The 23,690-nt window shown below is 41.2% G+C and overlaps 1 protein-coding gene across 6 annotated transcripts in view; it reads left to right on the forward strand.

Annotated features, from left to right (window-relative positions):
* SGCD (sarcoglycan delta) overlaps positions 1-23,690 on the forward strand; it is a 1,323,040-nt gene that overhangs the window by 76,336 nt on the left and 1,223,014 nt on the right. For 5 of the 6 annotated variants that reach the window (XM_039836682.1, XM_039836688.1, XM_039836681.1 and 2 more), the window contains one exon: positions 4,415-4,542. The exons of the other annotated variant lie outside the window; for it this stretch is intronic. The gene's annotated coding sequence lies outside the window, so the exon portion shown is untranslated. The remainder of the gene's footprint in view (positions 1-4,414; positions 4,543-23,690) is intronic. 6 annotated transcript variants of the gene reach the window in all.

The following is a 23,690-nucleotide window of genomic DNA, read 5'->3' on the forward strand; positions in this document are numbered from 1 at the left end:
TCCATGGCCTAAGACCCTAAAAAAGACCACAATTTGAAATCTTGATTACTCACACTTTCTCACTCTTAAATTTTGTCCTTCTCTTACCTCTCTACAGAGATCCATTACAGTTTTACGTACCAAGAGCAAATGCTTCTGTTCTTGGGAAATCAGATGATGGCACAAATAACATGTTCTTAAAGCAAATGTGACAGTTATAATAGAGATTCAGCCCCCAGATGGGGTCATCAGAGCCCAATGCGACAGCTACAATGCATCTCTGATTCCTCATAATAAGCATAACAGCCTCTGAGAATATCTCAACACAAACTAAGTTATGAATGATTGATTAATAAGTGGATGAGTGCTGTACAAATCGCTACATGCCAGTTCTGCTAAGAGCCATAATCTCCCATCTAACATGCTCTTATCATCGAGCTCACAGAGGGAGGCCTGTTCTTTATGGAACAAAGTCAGGGGTTAGGATGTTCTCCATGGCTTAACATCATTGGTAAAGTCCCACAGAAAAATGGGATTTTCTACCCTGGGCTGATGAAATGAAAGTGTGTATGTACCTCTACCTCTGTGTCTGTGTGCCTTTGTGTGTGTCTGGATTTGTATGTCTCTGTGTGTGGGTCGTTGTGTGTGGATATGTCCCTGTGTGTATCTCTTTGTGTGTCTGTGTGTGTGCATCTCTTCGTGTCTCCCTGTGTATCTTTCTGAGTATATACCTCCATATCTCTCTGTGTCTATCTGTCCATGTCTCTCTCTCTGGGCAAATATGCATCTTTGTGTGTGTGTGTAGATTTATCTCTTTGTGTGCGTGCGTGCGTGCGTGCGTGTGTGTGTGTGTGTGTGTGGTGTTCAAATGGAGAAGAGTAACCTGGGAGGAGGAAGTACCCCCTGGGAGATGTGGTGATGTACGAAAGGTGTGAAGTGGCCAGGCAACCTCTAACTCACTGAGTGATTTTCTGTGATTTCGACTGTCTGGGCCTTACTTCTCTTGGAGATAATACTAATTGGTTAACCTAGCTCTCAGGGATTTTTCTGAGAATGAAATAGTGATGTAATTTAGAATGCTTTCAAAAAAGTTAAAAGCATGATAAAAAGAAAGGCATTAAATAGGTTAACATTTGACTTGATTCAGAGAAGACCTCTAAGTTTGAAATGTGCATGGAAAGGGTATTTTGGTTCAAATCAAAATCTTTGGTTGACAGATCAGGGGAGTTGAGCCAAATGTGTAGCTACGTGGGAAGGAGGGAGAAAATTAGCTTTATATTTAAGAAGGGCATAATGCTCTAAATAAGCCAAGGCAAAGAAAGTTCATTTTGGATGCTGGTCCTGATCAGTTAATGGTGGCTGCCGGGAACATGATGTGGACGAGCTTTTGGAACTCACATCTGGTAAGGGAGACAAGATTGCTAGTAGAACCTGTTATGGACGCTGGCTGTATGTCAACCATGTGCTTATCATCCCTCCCAGAGCTGAGGGGGTGACAATCTCAGACTTGGAGCTCGAAGGCATGCGCTGGCATCTTGGAAGTTGCCTAAACTAAAATCTTTGTAAGCTTTGAAGTTAGTTAGCTTATCTTCTCTCACACTACCCTGGTGACTCTTCCTGGGGGATTTTATGACAATCCAATTTAACTTTATTTTGTGTTATATGAATGTGTCAGTAACTTTATGTTAATTCACGCATATTGTACAAAATGGCATAAAGACAGCCTCATTGGATTTGGCAAAAAGAGATGATTTAGATTATCACCATGGGTAAGAAGAATCTTCCACATTCTGCCATTTTAATGTAACCTCTCTCTGGCTGTGTTTTGTCACAAGTTTTAAAAAATTCTCTAATTTTTCACTTGTTCTTCAGAGTTTTTCTGAGCTATTAAGAAAATTAGAGACAGATGGCACTGGATAAACCCATAGCATTTCTTTTTTTGTACCCTGTTTGTTAAATATTTTCTTACCTTTCCATCTCTTCCTGAAGCTTCATGGGTATTCCTACAATAGCTTCATGAATCAGCACATGTAGCAGGGACTTAATTTTCTTTTCTAATGCTCTTCCACCAGCCCTTTTGACTCAAGTGTATAAATTCCTTCTCCCTTTATCTGAATGAATAATTGCTACTATTTCGTGTAGGTGAGCATGCATGAGTGTGTACGTTGACATAAACTATCAGTCACCTCTACTATTGATTCCTCACGAAAGTCAATAGGGAGAGAAATGTTGTTGAAATACATTTCATGCACCTTTTTTTCAATTTGGGGGGATTAAAGGTAGAAATGTGGGCTGGATGACAGTACAATTAGGAAGTTGAATATTGTTTTTTAACAGAGCGATTGATTTTATTAAGTACTTTATGCCAAGCATTACTGTAGGCGCTAGGGATGTGATGAGAGCAAAGACTCAGTCCCTTCCTTATTTTACTGGAGCGAGATAAATATTTAATATGAAACTGCAAGTGGGTATGACATTGGGCTGTGAGCCTTCATTGCAAGGACATCTAACATAGCTAGGGCTGGGAACAGGGGTGATGAGCAGGGTGGCTTCTGGAGAAGATTGATATTTAAAAACTAAGGCTGGAGGAATGAGGAAGGTACTCCCATGACAAAAGGAGGATGGAAGGACGGAAACAGCACATATGAAGTCCTGTCGCGTGGAGAGAGTTGGCATATGCAAGGAACAGAGAGATATTCTGAGTGGCTGGAGTATGATGTGTGAAGAGTTTGGAAATTTGGCTCTAGAGGTTGCCAGGTCATATGACCTTGAAGGATTCATTAACTTTAATCTGCTTATGAATCACTTGCAAATCTTGTTAAAAATGCAGATTTGGATTCAGAAGGTCTGGGGTGGAACCCAAGATTCTGCATTTCTAACAAGATTCCAGGTGATAACAATCGGGCTGATCCATGGACCACACTTTGAGTAGCAAGGCTTTTGACTTTATCCTAAGGGCGATAACAAAACCAGGGAACAGTTTTAGGCAGAATGAAATAACTTAATTGTATGGTAGGGCTATTCCATTTCCAGCAGCGTGATGAATGGATATTAGGTGAACAAACCTGAAAATGGAAATCATGGAAGAGATGGCGGCAATAGATAGTCACGTGAGCAGTCAAGTGACACTTGTCAATGGAGGTAGTGGCAGCGTCATGTGAGCATCACCTGTGGCTCACTCCTTAACCCTATGCTGCTTAACTGCCTGCAATAATAGTTCTGTCCATATCTGCTCCTCCATTGCACAGTGGAATCCTTGGTGGCAGTGCTTACGCAGCATAGGGCACAGCAGCACAGTAGCACAGCACGTTGCTTAACAACATGAGCAAGCTTTAGAGTTGCTTAAGCCTGGATTCAAGTCCTAACCCCCTTAGAACCTCCAGTGTCACATCTTCTATAGATGGAGAATAATACCTGCCACAGTGTTTCGAGGATTAAATGCAATAATGTAGATAAAGGCTTTAGCTCAATGCCTGATGTTCACTGATTCAAAAAATAGATAATGAGTACTTGCTCCAATGGGTTAGTTAGGCTTTGGGAATTTGGCACTGAACAAAGTAGATTTGGTCTCTGCCCTCATGAAACACTTGATACATAGAGTAGTAACTGCCTATTATTCTCAGCAATAACTCTCTGTTGTTAGCCCATTTACTTTGTGCATGAAGACTGAGCATAAAGCTCTTGTAGCCACTCCATCTGGACGGTAAGCCCCCAACACCTTTCAAAACAAGTTGTGGAGATGGACACTCTATTCCATACATTCAATTTAATTGATCCTCAAGCCCTGGCAGTACTTTTGGCTTAATTACCCATAAAACTGAAGCAAGGATAGTTGAGGTCTAACATCATTTTCCAGGTAAATAATCTATGTGTGGACAGCCCTGCAACATTACATTTAATGGTTTTCAAAGGCTCAGGAGAGTGTATGCGTGGCTCATCATTAACCAGTACCTAGACTCAGCTCTAAATTCTCATGTGAAATAACTTCTTCAGTTTTGAGGCTGTAGATTTTCAAATGAGGAATCGAGCTGCTAAACACTTGATGGGGAAGATGAAAGATAAAAGGAATGTAGAAGTAGTAGAGGAAGAAAAAATGGTTGGTAGTCTTTGGCAAGGTGGAGGTGACCGATACCGAGGAGAGCTTTGTTGTGCTCTGCATCCTGCCATGACAGCTCCAGCTATAAAGGATCCTTGCTTGCAAAGATCTTAGCTACTTAAGCAGTTGGAATTTAGTGGAGCTGAATCCCATAGGGAGAAACTATGGGAGGTTCTTGGAGTACAGGTCAGGTTGGAGGACCAGGTTTAGGGAAGGGCAGGAACCAAACAGGACTCAGGAAGACTGGGCAGCAGGAACCACAGCAATGGCTTCATGGCCAAAAGAGCCTGTCTTGTCTACCTGTTGGTCTACCATCAACTCTTCCTTCTCTCCCTGCAGTGTTCGTTCCAGACTCAAAGTCCCAGAAGAAGGTCCTGCTGGGCGAGCACAGGCCACAGTTCTGCTTTCTGGCTGTTTTGAGAGTGGGGAGAGGAAGGCTCTGGCGACTTTAGCATCTGTATTGGGAGGTGGGTACCTGGAATTACTCTCCCTTTATTTTACACAAAGTGTGCTGCTGCATCCCCAGAGGGAGATCCGCATGTTATTAGGATGGATAAAATGTGTGTAGGCACTTGTAGTATGTAAAACAACAAAATCGATGGCTTATTAATTGAGTCAACTTTATAATATTTTTCCCTTTGAGGTTTTTAAAAATATGCCTGGTTTTCCTAGGTTTCCCCAGGCAGCTTCTCCATCATCATTGTTCCTCTCATACTTTGTATTTCTTTTTGTTAGCTTTTGTCACACTGCACTGTATCTGTTGCTGAAGGCCTTTCTGAAATAGCCCAAGAGTTCTCAGGGACAAGGACCATCCTGATTCATCTCTGTTTGTTAGGCCTAGCAAAGTGCTTAACACATTGAAAACATTCGATGAATTATATAGTTGAATGAAAAAGTATGTGTGGCCATCTTACCAGGAACACAATTATAAGCAGCTGGGAATTTTAAGGGGTAAGATTTTTGGGTAAAAAACATTTAAACATCATTTTGTAGCATGTACATGTTTACAAACCACTCCACAAAGGCACACAGCTTTGAAAGGGCAAAAAGGCATAGATTGCAAAGCACAGGGACTGATGCACCCTGCGTGTTTCAGCTTTTATGCACTTGATTTTTGAAGGATGTTTTCTTTCACAAAAAGTCTTCTTCACATAGGAAATTTCCTTGCCTTGTTTAGTATTAGTCAAATATATATTTTTTAATCTGGAGACACATTATCCTGCTCCCCAGGGTACTTGTATTTCAGCAAACCCGATAGTGTTTTGCTGGGATCTAGCTCCACGCTGCTAGGAAGAAACCTGACCTGTTAGAGGCATCTGCAGGCCTGGTCCATTTAGCTGCAGTGGATGCGCAGATGAATTCATTCAGAGTTGACCTTTACTCTTAGGCAGATAATCTTATGTATGGGTGTAGAAGTTCCGGATTCGGGATTTTATCATAAGCTTATATGATAAGGGATTGTGGAGAATGGAGACATTTGTGATCCTGCATTTCTGCTTCCCTGGTCTAGTTAGAGTAAGAAACAGAAACTGACTGACACAATCAGAGAAGAAGTGTGTTGAAAGAGCATGGGGCAATCCCCACATGGCCTAAAAGCCTGGGTAACTGTGTGTCCAGGAGCAAGGCTAGAATTGCAGACAGACCCTCACCATAGAACTAGACTGGCGAGGTCCTAGTACTTGCTGCCATCAGCCTGGACACCACAGCCTGTGTGGTTGTTGCTAGTACCCTGGACACCACTGACACTACTTTCCCTGGGAACAGGGTATTCTTTTCCACCACTTGCCCTCAGAATAGATTCTTGACACTCTCTACTTCTCTGTATCTCTACCTGCTGTTTTAAAGTCCTGGGTGGAACTAACTGAGCAGATGGGCCCAGGCCATGTCCCATGTCCTCTCTTCAAGGCTGATTAGGAAGGCAAACATCACAGTTTTGGACTCTGCCTCCTAATAAGATGCTTCAGATGGAGAAAATTCCTCAAACATGAAAAAGAATTTCATCTTCTGAGTAACCAAAATACAGATGTTCATAACATTTTCATTTTAAGCCATTGTTGATAATAGTAAGAAGATAATCTCCTTGATGTTTTGGATCCTGATATTAATTTTCATTTTTTTTTTTCTGGTTCAACACGGCAACATGGGTGAAAGACCATGACAGAATCCAACATCTATCATTTCTTTGAGTGTCTGAATGAAATGTCATTGGCTATGAGGCAAGATTACATAGAATTTAGTGCAAAAGCTTTGGATTTTGGCTTTTAATTCACACTTTGCCACTTACTGGCTGGGTAACTTGGGAGAAATCATTTCATCTCTCTTAGCCTTGTTTTCCTCATTTGTAAAATGGATACGACCTTAGCCACCTACCTCCTACTTAGAGTTCTTATGAGATGACATCCATAAAGCTCTGAGGACAGTACCAAGCATATAATAGTGCTTAATAAATGGTAGGAAGTATGGCCAAGTTAGAGAGATTTGAGTTTGGGGGTTAGCCAGAAGAGTCAAAATGGAAGTCCTGCTGATGTCCAGGATGTACCAGGCATGTGTCTTTAAGGATAATCTGGGGGAAGGAGGTCATAATTACAGCTGAAGTGGGTGACCTCCAAATTGGATGACCTTTTCAAACAAGATGGGCTACTTCTCACATGCCAACTGGCCACAGGTGCCTGAGAATACAATCTGCTTGCAAAGTACAATTAAATAGGAAAAGACTCAGTGATCTCAAGTTGTAGATCCCTCCGATGCTCCATCTGCTCAGGTTAGGCACAGAGATTAGTCAGTGCAGGGAAAATGTTTATTTTCAGTTTACAGAAGTTTTTTTGGGGGGGAACTTTTCGCAGAACACCAAAGGAGTGTGTTCTCAGCTATAGATGATTTCAACAACCTTTGTTTAGGTTGGAATTCTGGGAAAGTCATCAATCCTTGAACACAGTCACATTTCTATTTTTGTTCTAGTTTTCCAGCAAGTAATAAATACATTTTTGTTTCTGCTAAGTGCTAATTTAAGAAGTGTCTTTTCTTAAAACTCTTTACTGGGAGAAAATGGAAAAGATGCAGTCAGTCCACCGAAGAGGAACGATCTGTTGGTGTTGGCTGACTCACGGCTTCAGCATGTTATCAGTTTTATTATTATTTAACATTTTTGCTAAATTAAGAATAAGAATGAATCACCCAACAAAGAGTCTAAGATGCCTCTATGTTTGTTTTCTCATAACTTAGGATCATTTGAGTTTATGTAAGATGTTATTTCAAAGTTAGCACATCACCTCTAAAGCTGCCCCTTTAAAGCTGGGTTGATTGTAAAAAACACCATTTAAATGTTTTCATAGAGGAATTAGTGACAGAATATGTACATAGTGGTCACCCAGGGAGAGGTTGAAATAGTCATTTACCTTTTTAATGGAAGCAGGGAATGTAATTAACAACCATTTGCATGTAACAGTTGAATATTTCATGGTGGTGACAATGATTCATTCCTATTTCCTACAGCAACTAGAGGAAAATTAAACCCAGGTCTTATAACTTTCAGGCAACTATAGAATGTAAAATTCAAAATTCATTCCATCTCCTGTGCTAGTAACTCACCTTCCTTGTATTCCTCTAATGCTCATTTTCCTTTTGTAAGCAGCAATTTTCACTCTGTATTGCTTCCTAATTTGCAGAGGGAACTTGGTTAGTATAGTGAAGGCAGATAGGTTTTAACTCTCAGATTTCAATCCAACATTGATTAGTAGTGGCTTCTAAATAAAGTTGCCTCTAGGCACAATGGGAAGGAGGGCAGTGGTTGATTAGTAATGCCTACCATGGGTGGGGGAGGGAAGAATGTCATTCATTATGCCATCCTCAACCAGTGCAGAGACTGCAAGATTAGGAATTAGGTCTGGCCTTGGCTTAGTCATATCCTACTGTGTGATTTGGACAAACCTCAGCATTTGAATTTTCACAAATACCAATTTGGGGGACAAGAGATAGTCTATCATACAAAATTCACAAGTATGTCATAAAGATCAAAAAAATTTTAAAGTTAGACATCTGTATAATAATGGTGATATTCTCATTTTGAGGAATCCATGTAAATAAGATATAGAGCTCCATTGTAAATATATTAGGCTTATTTTACAAATTGGAAGGTATATGGGAAGAAGAATGTGGAGTCCTTGAGTGGAAATGGGAAAATTGTTGAGGTTAGAAATAGAAGAACCTTAAAATTATCTAGAGTGGTTTTCAGTTACACACACACACACACACACACACACACACACACACACACACACACATACATACACATACATACATATATATGTATATGTGTGTGTGTGTGTGTGTGTGTATATATATATATATCTGAGAAACTCCATTTTTTCATTAGACAAAATCCTTTATGTCACCCAACACCATAAATCAATAAATGATACTATTGGTCCTTTCCCCCCGGTATTTATTTTAAAAATTTTTAAATTTTTATTTTTTTCAATTGTAGTTGACATACAATGTTATATTAGTTTCAGGTGTATAACACAGTGATTAGACATTTATATAACTCATAAAGTTATTACCCTGATAAATCCAGTACCCATCTGACACTATACATAGTTATTACAATACTACTGACTATATTTCCTATGCTATACTCTACATGTCATGACTATTTTGTAACTAACAATATGTACCTCTTAATCCCCTCCCCCCTTCACCCATCCCCCCACCCACAATCTGACAACCATCAAAATGCTCTCTATGAACTTGTTTCTGTTGTTTGTTTATCCCGTTCTTTAGATTCCACATATGACATTTGTCTTTCTCTGTCTGACTTATTCTACTCAGCACAATACCCTCTAGGTCCATCCATGTTGTTGCAAATGGCAAGATTTCATTCTTTTTTATGGTTGAGTAATATTCCATTGTATATATATACCACCTCTCCTTTATCCATTCATTCATTGATGGACACCCAAGATGCTTCCATATCTTGGCTACTAAAAATAAAGCTGCAATGAACATATGGATTCACCTGTCCCTTCAAGGTGTACTTTTTTGGGTTTCTTTACATAACTACCCAGATGTGGGATAACTGGGTCTTTCTTTATATCTTGTGATAGCCTTTGTTTTAAAGTCTATTTTGTCTGGTATAAGTATTGCTACCCTAGCCTTTTTATGTTTGTGCCCATATTCATGAAACATCTTTTTTCATCCCTTTACTTTCAGCCTGTGTTTGTCTTTTGATCTGAAGTGAGTTTCTTGTAGGCAGTATTTGTGAGTCTTGTTTTCTTATCCATTCAGCCATCTTATCTTTTGATTGGAGCATTTAATCAATTTACATTTAAAGTAATTGTTGCTAGATATATAGTTATTGCCATTTTATTATTCATATGTGTTTTTCTTTTTTTCTTTTTTCTTCTTCCTAAAGAAGTCTCTCTAACATTTCCTGTAATACTAGCTTGGCAATGAACTCCTTTAGCTTTTTCTTGTCTGGGAAGCTCTTTATTTGTCTTTTGATTCTAAATGATAGCTTTACTGGGTAGAGCAATGTTCATCGTAGGTCCTTGCTTTTCATCGCTTTGAATATTTCCTACCAATCCCTTCTGGCCTGAGAAGTTTCTGTCGAGAAATCAACTGACAATCTTATAGGAGTTCCCTTGTAGGTAACTAACTGCTTTTCTCTTGCTGCTTTTAAGATTCTCTCTTTTTCTTCAACCTTTGGCATTTTAATTATGACGTGTCTTGATGTGGGCATCTTTGGATTCATCTTGTTTGGGACTCTGTGCTTCCTGGGCTTGTATGTCTATTTCTTTTATCAGGTTAAGGAAGTTTTCCATCATTATTTCTTCAAAAATATTTTTAATTTCTTGCTCTCTTATCTTCTCCTTGTGATATCCCTATGATGTGAATGTTGGCACACTTGATGTTGTCCCAGAGGCACCTTAGACTATCCTCATTTTTGGGGCGGGGAGATTTTTTTTTTTTTATTGTTGCTGTTCTGATTGGGTCTTTTCTGCTATGTTATCTTCCAAATTGCTGATTTTATCCTCTGCTTTATCTAATCCACTGTTGATTCCTTCTAATGTATTCTTCATTTCAGTTACTATATTCTTCATTTCTGAATGGTTCTTTTTTATGTTTTCTCTCTCTCTAAGTCTGAGTTCATCTACTCTACCCCTAAATTCATTAAGCATTCTTACAACAAGTGTTTTGAACTCTGCATCTGGCACATTGCTTGTCTCCATTTTATTTAGTTCTTTTTCTGGAGCTGTGTTCTATTCTTTCATTTGGAACATGTTTCTTTGCCTTCTCATTTTGAGTACCTACTTGTGTTTGTTCCATGTATTAGGTAGGGTTGCTCTGTCCCCCGGTCTTAGCAGGGTGGCCTTATGTAGTAGATGTGCTGCGGGTCCCAGTGGCACAGTCTTCCTTGGTTTCCTGAGCTGGGTTCTCCAGGTGTGTCCCTTGTATGGGTTGTGTGTGTCTTCTTTTTGTAGTTGAGCCTTGTTTGCTGTTTGTACATTAAAGGGAGGGATTGACTCTCAGGCTGATTGGTTGTGATGACTGGTCATGATCAGTGGAGGAGCAGTTGTGCAGGGGATGACCCTATAGAGCAGGATTCGCTTTAGCAGGGCTCTGGTGCCTATCCTGTCTGTCCGTCCTTTGGGTGTGTCGTCCTCAGATGTGACCCCAGCTGGTACTCTGGCTCAGACTGAAGCCAGCCACCAGGACTGTAGGCCAGGGCCTACTGGGAGGGGCCCTGCCACAGACCGATTTCAGCTGAAGGCTGTGCCCTGCCCAGGGCCACCTGCCATAAGCCATCAAACAATCTGCAGATAGCTTCCACCCATGCTGGGCTTGGAAGTGCCTCGAGAGGCCAAGTTAGTGCCGGGCTTGGGGCTGCTCAGCGAGAGGTATGGGGCACACTGAGGCCAGATGCTGCTTGTTTAGGTTTTGTGAACCTTTGAGAGATTTTAGGAAAGTCCACAACATTAGCCAAGACAGGCCATTTGTATGGAAAATCCACTAGAAGTGGCTTGGATTGGCACGCACATTGAGAGGGGCGCGGTCTCAGAGAATCACCAGGGTGGGGCCAACAGTGTTAGCTATGTTGACGGAGACTCAGATATGGTGGGGCCTGGGTTGGTAAGCCAGGTTGGGGAGGGCTCAACAAAGGAGCAACGCCCTCTGCCAGCACTCATGTCCGGGAGAAAGCTACCCCTCTAGCCCTTGCCTTGAAGCCAGACAATTTAGTCCCTCTCCCCATATGTCTCTAGAGACTTTTGAGCCACTGTCCCAGAGCTGGAGCTGAGTGAGTGAGTCCGTCACTGAGTAAGTTCATGTGCGGGACCCCTTAAGAGGAAAGTCTGCAACTACCTCAGCCCTCTGTCTCACTCAGCCACAACCTTCACTGGTTTTCACAGCCAGAAGTTGTGGGAACTTCTCTTCCCAGCACTGGAACCCTGGGCTGGGGATCCTAGTATGGGGCTGGGACCCCTCCCCCCCTGTAGGGACTTCTGCAGCTGACATATTTCTCCCGATTCTCAACCGCTACACGCAGGTGTGGGACCAGCCTGTTTCGTTTCTCCGCTTCTCCTATCAGCCTTCAGGTGGCCTCTTCTGTGTGTCCTCAGTTGTAGGATGACTGTTCGACTAGAGTTCAGGCAACTCCCAATGATGGTTATTCTGTAGTTTAGTGGTAGTTCTGATGTGGTCGTGAGAGGAGGCAAGCACAGCGTTTACCTTCTCTGCCATTTTGACCGGAAGTCTGATGCTATTCTTTTTTAAGCTGCATATTTCTTACCAGATTTCCCAGATTCTTAGTATAAATCAAATGCCATTAAATATGTTTTAATTCAGTTCGGTGCCCCAGAAGTTTTCAGAAACCAGTATTTAAACTTTCCCAGCCTGTTAAATTTCCCAGCCTTGCCAATGACATCTTCAACTTTGACCTTTAATATGTGTGACCATATTCCCCTCATAGAGGCAGAGAAGAGAAGAACTTGTTTGACTGAGAGCCAAATTATGTGGTGCCTGGTATGAGGCAAAAAAAAACGAACAAACAAAAAACAAAAAAAAGAAACTAAAACAAAACAAAACAAAAACACATTTATGTGCAAGTGAAAAACCTAGTCATAATTGTATTGTAAACAGGAAGGCATGAAAAATCTGTTCCATTTGTAAAATCCTTAAGTGGATTGAGTAGTCCTTACAGTGCCTTTACCTCATCACTATTCATCTATCCATTCATCCATCCATCTAATAAATATTTATTGACTACTATGTATCAGGCACTGTGCACTGGGGAGACAGTTCTGGGAAAAAGCATTGAAGGCTTTGTTCTCATAGAACATATATTTTGTTAAGAGAGGCAGACAATAAACAAAGATAAAAACATAATTTCAGACTGTAATATGTTCAATGAAAATAGTTTTTTTATACAAAGGAACTGAGGATGGAATTTATAAATAGCAAGTACTATATACTTGTTAAATAAATCAATAAAGACTTTTTATTGGCCAACAGTGGCCCCAGACCACAGGTTGACAGTAGATACTGCTAAGAATATAAAGAGTAGAGCCATATCCATTGTAATCTTAGAGCTCTCATGCGGCACAAGAGAAACTTCATTTGCCTGATTGAGTGGGAGTTTGGCTCAGAGGATTGTGGCTAGTGCTTTTTACTTTATGATTCTGAGCTTGCTGGCACCGTTTCTGCACCTGTAGTGATGTCGTAAAAGCTGCACAGTCTTCACGGTAACGAAGCACAGAGGAATTGTGTTAGGAATTTATGGCAGCTGTTGAAGGGGTGCTGGAGTAGCAACTTATAACAAAATAACTTAATAAAATTCGTTGACTTAAGAAAGGCAAAACATTTTATGGATCTAGAAAATAAACTAGAAAGAGTAGAACTCGGAGCTGGGAGAAAGTGGTTACAGAAGAGAACTCAAAGTTGACAAGAGAAGGACTGAGACGCAATTAGACAAAGAGAAGCTCAAGGAGCCAGAAGACCAGAAGCTGGTTTCATTTGTGCTGCATCCCGCCACCAACCATCATGGGAATAAAGGTAGAAATAAAATACCCCATGCAAACTCTGTTTCAAAAATAGGTGTTCGCCAAAAGAACCATGAATCCGACCCAGAAAAGAGACACCTTAAATTTGGGGGCATTTCTCATTTGTGCTTTTTGAAAAAGCAATTCAAAGTGTCAATAGAAACGATGTTAGAGGATTTTGAAGCGTCTTCTCTTTCTCTAATATCTGCCATCCTGTTTTCCTGGCCTGGGTGTATCAATTTAGATCCAGGGCTTAAGTTTAGAGATGAAGACAGGAGATAAATGCTCTTTTCCCTTTCACGTCAGTCCGGTGAGATGCAAAGCCCCCTGGACTGTGGCATGTCCTGGCTACTGTATGGGCAGGGAGACTGGCAGGAGGTTTTGGGACTTGTGTGTTCAGCCTCATCTGGTTGCTAGGTGAGGCAAACCAGAAGGTCAGAGGAGGCACCTGACAGGAGGAAGAAGGAGCAGTTGTTCTGGCTTCACCCTTACCTTTCAAATGTTGTAGACAAATTTTACTACATCTCAGTGGTAACACTATGGAACTCCAGAACATTCTGAAGCCCCAGGAACCTGTGGAGTATGAAAACATTTGGATTTATCATTCTGTTTCCCATCTCCTTGTTTAGGGGTCTCCTGTATCCTGCTGTTTCTTTGTGTGCACACACTTGGCTAGAATTTTGCCTCGCATCGCCTACCCACTGACGTCCTTGGATCCCTTTTAAGCCTGCCTCCTAGGGTCAAAGTCTCTGCTTGACTTCCTTCTGTTCCTTCCTCAGGATCCGTTGACCAGTTTCGATGCTTCTCCCACTGTTTCCTTTATTCTAGCACTTCTGTTTTCTCCTCTCTTAGGGGTGTAGAGGCAGAGAGTGTGTCTTTCTTGCTCACCATCACCTCTGCAGAACCTAGCACAGTGCTTAGCATTCATTCCTTTGCCAAGTGGATGAATCAATGACCTGTCCATCCCATGTCTGGCTGCTCTGTTTCACTTACTCATCTGTAAAACCAAGTGACTTCTTTTGTTATATCACAGAATTTCCTTGAGTGCCGAATAAAACGATGAACATTTTTTTTAAAGAGTACAAAAGGTAGTGTAAAGTTGTAAGGTGGCGGTTAAATGTTCTGCGTGCATTGAGTGGAAAGGTGATATCTAAGGCATTCCTTTTGTTTGTTTTCATTCCTGCTCTTCAGACACAAATATGTGTCAGCGTCTAATCAATGCTGCCTTTTCAGAGAGAAGATTGACAGAGACAAGCTTTCCTCCTTGCTCCTGTCAGGATAATGGGCACCCATTGAGGCGCTCATCTTAATTTATCTAATAGAGGGTATTTGCCTCCTGTAAATTTATTGTTTTGATTTATTCAGCAGGTTTGCCATGATTAAGGTGTCCTCTTTGTTTTTAAGATAAAGACCGACCTTTTCTTTTTCGAGGTGAATGACTGATGTAAGATAATTAAAAAAATTTTTTTTTACCACCCTATCAGGTTAATTGGATGGTTTCTATCCAGAGACCACATTCTGATTTAACATTGAAATGTCTTTTTAAAGGCTCAATGCTAGTGAGATTAAATCTTGGACTAACCAATGGGCATGAGGGATGAGGAGATAGTGTTTTTTTTTTTTTTTTAAATTGACTCATTATAAAGGAGAGCTGTTTAAGAGAGGGGCCCAGAGTTGGGATGGGGGTATCTCTGGAGGTGGGGAGGGGGATTGTCTCAGACTAGAGATGTTCACACAAAAGTTCCACTGAGCTGGGTGCTGGGAAGAGCCTGCCCTAAATCCTGGAGATGTAGATTCTAGTCTCGTTTTAATGACAACGACAACAGCGACAACACTAAAGTAGTAGTTAATGCTTGATTGTGTACTAGGTGCCAGCACAGAGCTCACGGTTTTATGTGCACTGTCTTACTTTTCACAACGCCACAGTTAGGAGCTCATTTCCCTTCTTTGTCACTCATTTGCTGTGTGACCTTCAACTGATTTCTTTACCTCTCAGAGCAGCATCAATTTTCCCATTTATAAGAGATGAACTAGATAGCTGCTCCAGCTTTGACATGTGACCCCCCTTCCCCTATCCCCACCCTTTTCTTATGTTTAAAAACCAAATAGAGGCCTAAGGCTACCCAGGGGTCAAGCTTCAATTTTCAAGGAAATTAGGCCCATTGAGTAACATCAAACACGAGGCAGTGAAAGAGGAGGATGAAAGGGTCTGTCTGATAAATTGGGCCCATTATTTGTTCCTATCTGGGCCTATTTACACACTTGCTGGCCTAAAGTAACTTCACCTCTTATCCTTACACTGTGTTCTCCTCAAGACGGTTTGGGACCAAAAGGCTTTAGGAATTCCCTAGATAGATAGATACAAATATCTAGAAGTATCTCTGGTTGCTGGATGGGTCCATGGGTTTGGCTTCTGACCCATCCAGAGGGAAGTGTTAGGCCTATGCAGGAAATCAGCCAAGACATGGTTTATAATCCTTTAGTGACACACGTGGGTGGTGAGGGTGGGGAGGAGCATTTTATCAGTGACATTGTTTAAAATTGTAGTGCATGGTGACCTTAAAATCAGACTGATTTTTATTGTTTTTAAATTCCCTGAAGACAATGCACAGCTTTATTACCTACACATAGGGCTGACTGCTCCCATTTCCTACCCTTGTTTACCTCTGGACACAAGCCCAGGATCTGTGTCTTAGGGCTTGCCGGGTGGGACGAGGAGTTGTTTACCGAAGCCAGACACTGAGCAAGCTGCTCTTGGAGAGTCCCAAGATTTCCCTGGATTTCTTTAACTAAGGGTCAGATCAGGGAAGTCCATCATTCTTTTAACATTAAACAAATTTTTGTCGAGTACCTACTTGACAATAGGCCCTGTGTATTATATATGTAGCACCATTTAATTTAACCATCATATTTAATCCTTTAAGACAAGCAACATCCCTGTAAATGAAGAATTCAAGCTCAGAGGTATGAAGTAATGTGCACAGTTGAGCTCAGATATGTATTGCTCCCAAATCTGTTGTATAAAAACCAAAATTCTACTGAATAAATTTGAAGATCTAATTGGCTTTATTAAGTGATTTATGAATTGGGCAGCATCCCATCTAGCAACAGGAATGGTGCTCTGAGAGACTGTACAAAATGGAAGGTTTTTATAGGAAGCGGGTGGGGCAAGGGAGCTAGTAACAAGAGAGGAGAAAGGATTATTTTTAGACGAGGACATCTTTTGGGAGAAAGGAAAGATAAGAGTTTTTGTTATGCAGATTGCTTCTTCTTCCTATGGAGAATGAAGAGGGCCCATGTGACAGATAACCTCATTGGTTCTAACCAGGAAATTCTAGACTGGTTGATTAAAATTATATTTCTGGAAGAAGTCGAAACAGCAGTTAGGTATTAATCTAGTTTTGATACCATGGGCTCTAGCACAGATGATGCCATTTTGGGCCAGTAGTTCTCTTTTTAACAATTCCTCCCTTCTGATCAAACTCTCTGCAGCTCTGTTGATCCTTGGTGTGGCATGACGTTTTGTCTTAATCTTTATGACATTCACAGGTCACAGTTTTAGTTTCATAACCCTTAAGTCAGTCATTCTCTTTGTTCCCTCTTTGATGTCCCAGTCTTAGGGCGATCATTTGCTTGGCAGTTAGCAGCTCAAACATGCATTTAAATCTTTTGAGAGAATATAACACCAGGGGAATTATTATGAAAACTATAAGCAGGATAATTCCCAATGTTTGGAGTGTACTTTAGGGCCATAGTACCCATGACCCAAACCAATCCAAAAAAGACCCCGTTGAAAGAGTCATCCTTTTAAGCCAAATGGCTTGTTCAATGATCTTATGTGACCAAAGTGTTGATCCAGGAGATATAGCAGGTTGTGTTGGCCACAGCACAGGCACCTCTTTGCTCAGCTAAAAAAATCAAGGGCTCTTCTGCTGCCGAGAACAACTTTGGTCAGAGAGTCAAAGGATCTTTGCTGGGCAGCTAATGCCTTAGCAAAGGAATCTGCAGTGCCAACAAGAGTTAAGGAGGGGTTTCTGATCACATTTTCATTTGCATCTTTTCCTAACCAGGAAAATATGGCCCTGTCAAAGGAAGCCATTGCCGAATCATTAATGCCTCCTGGTAGGTCCTTTCTAGAATAGTTTGGGGGCACAATTAGATAATCTAAGAGGCATTGCCCATCTGTGCACCAGCCGTCTAGGCATTCATGGACCCAAGGAGAATAATGATCACCACAGACAAAGATAAATCCTGTTGGGGCACAGTTGCCTATTCACAGCAGGAGTCAGTCAGGTTTTCTCCTCGCTTGACATAAAAAATTGTTCAAAATTTCAGAGGTTATCCATTCCCTTAGGAATGGCTTGAGAGATACAGATGATGGCATTCTCTCTCCAGGCCAATGCCAGAGCAAAGAAAAGAAAGAAGAAAGGGTTTCATGTTTAGCTAAAGTAGGAGGTCTTGATCTGGTGCTGTCTTGGGTAGAAGCAGTCAATATCAATGTCATTTACTTTTCTTCCTAGTCAATTTGATTTGAAAGTCTCCAGTGTTTGTGCAGGAGCAAGTGGCAGGTAGAGTCTTTTTCAGTTGTGAGATGTATAGCTGAGATTCAAGTCCCTGAAGTATGGCTGCCATCTGGGTAGTGAGGACCTTGTGTTGTTTCTACCAAGGAGCTGAGTGATTCCCAACCAGAAGGGTGGGAGGACACTGGAAACATTAGTTTGATTGAGTCAGCCAGAGATTTGAGGAAACTAGAATTCAGGATTCCAGTCCAGCTTCTAGGTATATAACAAAACCTCAAAGACAGTTAACAGAACTAGTTTCTAATATCTACAAAGGTACAAGCATATTTTTTCTCTGTAATTACCCATATCTATCTATCTACCTATCTATCTACCTATCTATCTATCTATCTATCTATCTATCTATCTATCTATCTATCTATCCATCTATCCATCCATCCATCCACATTTTTACCAAAGATAATTTCAGTAAAGCTAAATTCTTTGCGTTAAACTTGATCTGATTATTTATATAACTGTAGCAACAATAGTGATTAACCATATACATTCTTTTTAAGACTGCTTTGCTGGAATCTTATAAGCAAGATAGCAGATCAGTATTTCTAAGCAGTTCCTTGGAGCTGTCTGGTCCTATCTGAGTCCCATCTCTCTCAAATATGGCATTCCAGTCAAAGCCTTGGTAATTTAGCCAGTGTTTCCAGTTTTGTTCTATTGCAAGGAGCGATTCTTATTGAATTTATGCAAATAAATATATTATCATAAAAATAAGAATACTCACAGAGTTTCTGAATTCTGGAGGGATTAGGTAGGGAGAAAAGTAAATGTTTCATCTTTGTTCACAAAGGTGTATGTTACCAAATTGCCGATAGCTCAAGAGAAAAGATTTCTTTAAATCTGGAAAAACAAAACATTAAAGCATCCTTCTCAGTTTATGCAGTCCCACGTAATTAAGCCTTGTTCTGTTTGGATCCAATTTTTCCATTAGTTCTCCTGACCTTGCCTGATGATTGAGGGTGATAGGAACAGTGATAATTATAAGAAGTTTGCAAACCTTTCATCAAGATTTGTATGATTTGTCCAGTGGAGTGGGTACCTCGGATCACTAGAGATAGTGGGAGGTATGCCCCTAGGCGGAAACACATTTTATAATACTGTGTACATCTGGTTGGTATGCTGCCCCTCATCTAAGCTCTGTAACTCTCCAGGTCTGCACTTGCCTGGTTGTGTGTAGTTAGAGCTTGATGCTTCCAACAGGCTGTGATAAGACTGAACATAGTAGTCAGGAAGGTGGGTCTGCCTGTGTTGTCATGGATACCTTGCCACAGGGGACATCGGTGAAAGGAAAAACGTAAAATCCAAATCTTGTAGCCTTGGACATGAGAAATCAGGCCTTGAACCTGGCTTTTCAGTGCATGGTTTGAGGAGATATTTTAAAGAAGAGATAGGAGCAGATAAATAACTCCATGATCTTGTCCAGGAGCAGCATTATTAGCATTTTTCCCAGGAGCTTAGTCCAGCTGAGTTAGGTGCATGAAAAATATTTTCTTTTGCTTTGGGCATTTTCCACTTGGTCAACACTTCCCAACACTCCTCAGAGTCTCTTCAGCCCCTCTTCTCAATTTGGATGCTTATCTCATCTCCAGGCTCAGGGTGCATAAGTAGCTACATGCTGTCAGACATAAATTCCTCTGGAATCCAAATGGCAAGGAGCCAAGAGGTTAAAAGTCTGATTGTGTGTGTGTGAGTGTGAGACACATGGACAGGTGTTAATCTGCTGGTTTGAGTAAACTCTTCCCAAACACAGTCTAATTCCCGAGGAACTATTTGGAAAGTTCCCAAGGTAGAAAATACCAACCACAAACAGCCTTGAGGTAGTAGGTAGGAAGTTCGATTGTTTTCTCTTGGCAGTAATTTCTTTCTTGCCTAAGGAAAGTGTAGACGGCAGTTCTCAAGAAGAGCTCTGGGCCGACATTTTCTAAGTGGTCTCAGGAGGGGACTGAGGCTTTCAGCCAAGTAGCTGGTTGTCACTGAAAGCCAAACATTTGGTTTTGAGTTCAGCTCCCATTTGGAATTCATTTCCCAGACCTCAAAGTACGAGACATTGCGGTTGTTATTTATTTGTTTTCCTTTATTCTTAGGCTTGTTTGTCTTCTGGCAAGGAGCCAAGGTAGTTTCTGTGAAGGCTGGAGTCCTTAGGTATTTGTAAGATGAGGAAAATACCACGGACAATGTGTGAGGGGAATGTACCGAAATTGGACAAGAAGGAATTAAGCCAACTCTGCCTGAATTACCTTGTTTTCCTTCTGTCTTAGGAAATCAGAAAGGAAATCAGAAGCGAAGTGATCTACCATTGTCAGACCACTATTCCTCTCTCCTTCCCTCCCTCCCTTTCTTTTCTCCATCTATCCATCCATCCATCTGATGCAGGACAAGGCAAATTTCCCCAGGTCGGTTGGGGGGAAAACTAGCCCTGCTCCTATTAAAGTACATTAATTTAAGTGAAAACATGAATTGATTTAAAGAAAATTGTTACCTAATATTTTAGATTTTATGCAGATATGGCAAAGATCAGGAAGGAATACACCAGTGACTAAAGTTTGCTTTATCTCATTCCTTGCAACAACTGTCGGGAAAATGCTGTTTTAATTTTAATGTAATTATTACAAAATTGAGATTTTTAGAGGCTAAATAATTTGGCCATGGTCATTCAGTTAACAAGTGCCAGAACTGAGATTTGATCCCAGGCCCGTCTGACTCTGAATCCCATGTTTTTCAAGACTGGATATCTGACAGTAGGTAAAGTGGTATTCTAGAACGTTACAGCGGGAATGGCCTTTTGAAATCGTTTGGTCCAGTGTTATCAAACTTCTTCACTACTACCATCCCTCTTTTGTATATTTTTCCATTTTTAAAAAGAACAAATGGCATTTAATGAGGCATTATTAATTTATTCTCCCAGTGATTATAGATCAATTACAGGTGTGCAATGTCCATTGGAGCTTTGGATCAGCTTGAAAGAACTAGTATTGCTTTGGGGGTCTTAAAAAATTATGTTGAGAATAGATGGTGATTCTCTGTTAACATCTTCATGGATTCCTAGATGTCTGTGGTTCCTAGCTTTAGAACAAACAATCTAGGCCACCCCTTTTACTTACCACTTATTAAGGCATGGAGAAAGGGAGTGGTTTTGTCACATGTGCATCAGTGGCAAGGTCAGAAGTGGAGCCTTGTTAAAGTGCCCTTTCCTTCTGCCACTTTGTTCAAAAGAGCCCCATTCCTGCTCTAAGAGCATTTGTCCCAAGGCTTGGCCCTCTTGTTATTTATGTTCTTGGCCCCCTGGCTGCTTCTCATCCATAGACCTAGCATTTGTAGCTCTTTTGAATCTCACATCCATTGCTTTTCTCTCTTGAAAATGCATGTACCCCAAGAAAGTGGTCATGAGATGGTTGTCAAGTAATTGCTGTGACTTTAGTCCCCAGAAGAATGCTCTGTATTTTTCTCTGAGTCTATGTCTTGCCTTAGTGACATAACTGTGCACCTTGTCACCCATCTAAATCATTAAAGAGCCTTCCTGGTCTTACCTTTGCTTCCTTCTTCAGGTTCATCATTTACCATTTTCCCAGCAGACATTGTTCACCGCGGCAACGTGGAACTTGCATGGTCATACTTACTTTTTAGCCTTTGCACAAGTCTATGTATGCTAATGTATGTAAGAATTCCTTAATAATAAAGTGCTACCGTTCACGTAGCACTTACCATGTGCCAGTCACTGTGCCAAGAGCTTTGTGTATTTAATTTGGTTCTTACCATAGCCCTATGAGGAAGGAATTATTATCACCACTTAATGCATAAGGTCAATAAGACACAAAGGGAATTAGTAACTTGCTTAAGGTCACACGACTGGCAAATGACAGAGCCAGAATTTCAATCTGCAAAGTCTGACACAAGACACATGCCTTGAATGACTCTTGTGATCTCCCATTCACATGGCTGATTTTTATACAGTGCCTCGATTAGGTCTCAACGTCAATATTGATTCCTCTTAGAAATCTTTTCTGATGTCTCCTAACTATGTTAGATTACTCCTTCCAGCTGTTTCCACAGCATCGTCTGTTTCCCCCACTTTGCTGTGATTTCATACTCACTTTGTACCATCTCCCGGAGAGTGACTGACATGAGTTCTTCTTCACAGTTGTAACCTCCGTATCCAGCACAATGTTGAGCACATAGTGGGCACACAGTGCATAACTGTCGATTGAGTGAATGTGCCATCTTTGCTCCTCTCTATCTTAGTTGCAATACTCAGTCACCAAATATCATAATTCCTACCTCTGAAATGCCTTCTCTTCCTTTCCCTATGCACACTCCCCATTTCCCTGCCTCTACTTTAGCTCTATTTCATGATCTCTTGTGTAGACAGTAGGGTTCTCAACCATTTGTTCCACAGTGGACAGTTTATTATGTGACAAAACAAGATTATTCTGTGCAATAAGGTTGATCATTTTCAGTGACTGTGGCTCACCTTTCTGTAAGCAGTCTTTGAATCCAGAAGTGAAGAATCTCTGACATACTGTTTCGACCTCACCGCATGCCTTGAACTGCTATCCAGGCAGACTGAAAGTTGGCTATGGATTAGAATAGGTTATGGTCTTTTGGTTCAAGGTCTGGATTCTAGGCTGGATGCAGCTGACCTTGATCCCTGGATTTTTCTGTAAGTTCATGTGGGCTCTGTCGCATTGGAGGAGTACATCTTTTCAGTTGATCAAAGCAAAGTAGTAATACTTCAAAACCCCCGATTTGGTGAACAGTGCAGTATCCTCAGTTTAACCACACGAAGAACCTCCGTGAAGTTCCAGCACACACTCACCATCACCTCTGCCCGGTCAAACTACAGCTGAAGTCTCTGATGCTGTTTAGTGCTTGCTTTGGCAGCACATATACTAAAAAGGATGCTGTTTACATTATGACCCCACCTCCACCTTCAATTTCATTGATTTATTTGGTTGCTGGCCTCTCACATGAGACCCGCTTCCCACCCCCCCATTCCCACCCACACCTTCTCCCTCACAAAGAAACTAGAAGTACTTGAATTCAGTTTTGCCATCAAGCATTCTAAATACCACAGTTAGCCTAAAATGAAATGGCTGGAAAAGATATGTAGTCACAGGGTCCTTGAGACATGCCTCAAGGTGATATCAGATATGCTTATATGCATTTCAACTTCCACGTTGCCAACTTAGCATGAAAGAAACACTTTTTAGGAAGGGACTTTTGAAACACCCTGGCACTGCAATGACTTCTCAACCACCGACCCTGGCTCTAAGCATTCTTTCTTCATTTCCATTCTCCTTGTAGCTGCATTAAGCACAACTCTAGTTATGTCTCTCCCTTACCCAAGAACCTTAGCATTCGAGGCCTTCCACAGCTCAGCAATCCACAGTTAAATGACAACAGTCTCTCAGCACTCAGTTCCCAGTTTTCAGGAGAGCATCCTGATTGGCTCAGCTCACTTTTTCTTGTCAGACTGTTACAGGATGCCAGCGGATGGTTGTGCTTGTGCCAGGTGTCCACCCTTGGACCAATCAAATGTGAGCAGGAGGTGAAGTCATGTAGTATGGAGCCTGATCAAGCTGCTGATTCAGCAGGGCTCTGGCAGGGAACAGATTCCCTCAGGGAAAGATGTCAGTAGCTTAAGCGTAGAAATTTGAGATTAAATCAAGTAATGAGCGGTTAAGTATTTGGGATATTTAAAGAAATAAAGGTTTAGGGGGTCTTGAGAGCTCTTCTGAATCAGCAGTTTGAGCAGGCTCCATACTACATGACTTCACCTCCTGCTCACATTTGATTGGTCCAGGGGTGGACACAAACACAACCATCCACTGGCATCCTGTGTCAGTCTGGCAATTGTTTAATAAGAATTATTCCATGAATGTGGAGTCTTTTTTTTCTGCTTAGAGAGTATAACAAGAACCAAAGTGGGAATTGAAAGTGAGGTGCTGAGCATATTAGGGAAAATAAACTCTAATAATAACTGTCCCCAAATGGACTGCCTCTCAAAGC

This window comes from Pteropus medius, unplaced genomic scaffold (assembly GCF_902729225.1).
Source record: "Pteropus medius unplaced genomic scaffold, Ma_sr-lr_union100, whole genome shotgun sequence".
Lineage (NCBI taxonomy): Eukaryota > Metazoa > Chordata > Mammalia > Chiroptera > Pteropodidae > Pteropus > Pteropus medius.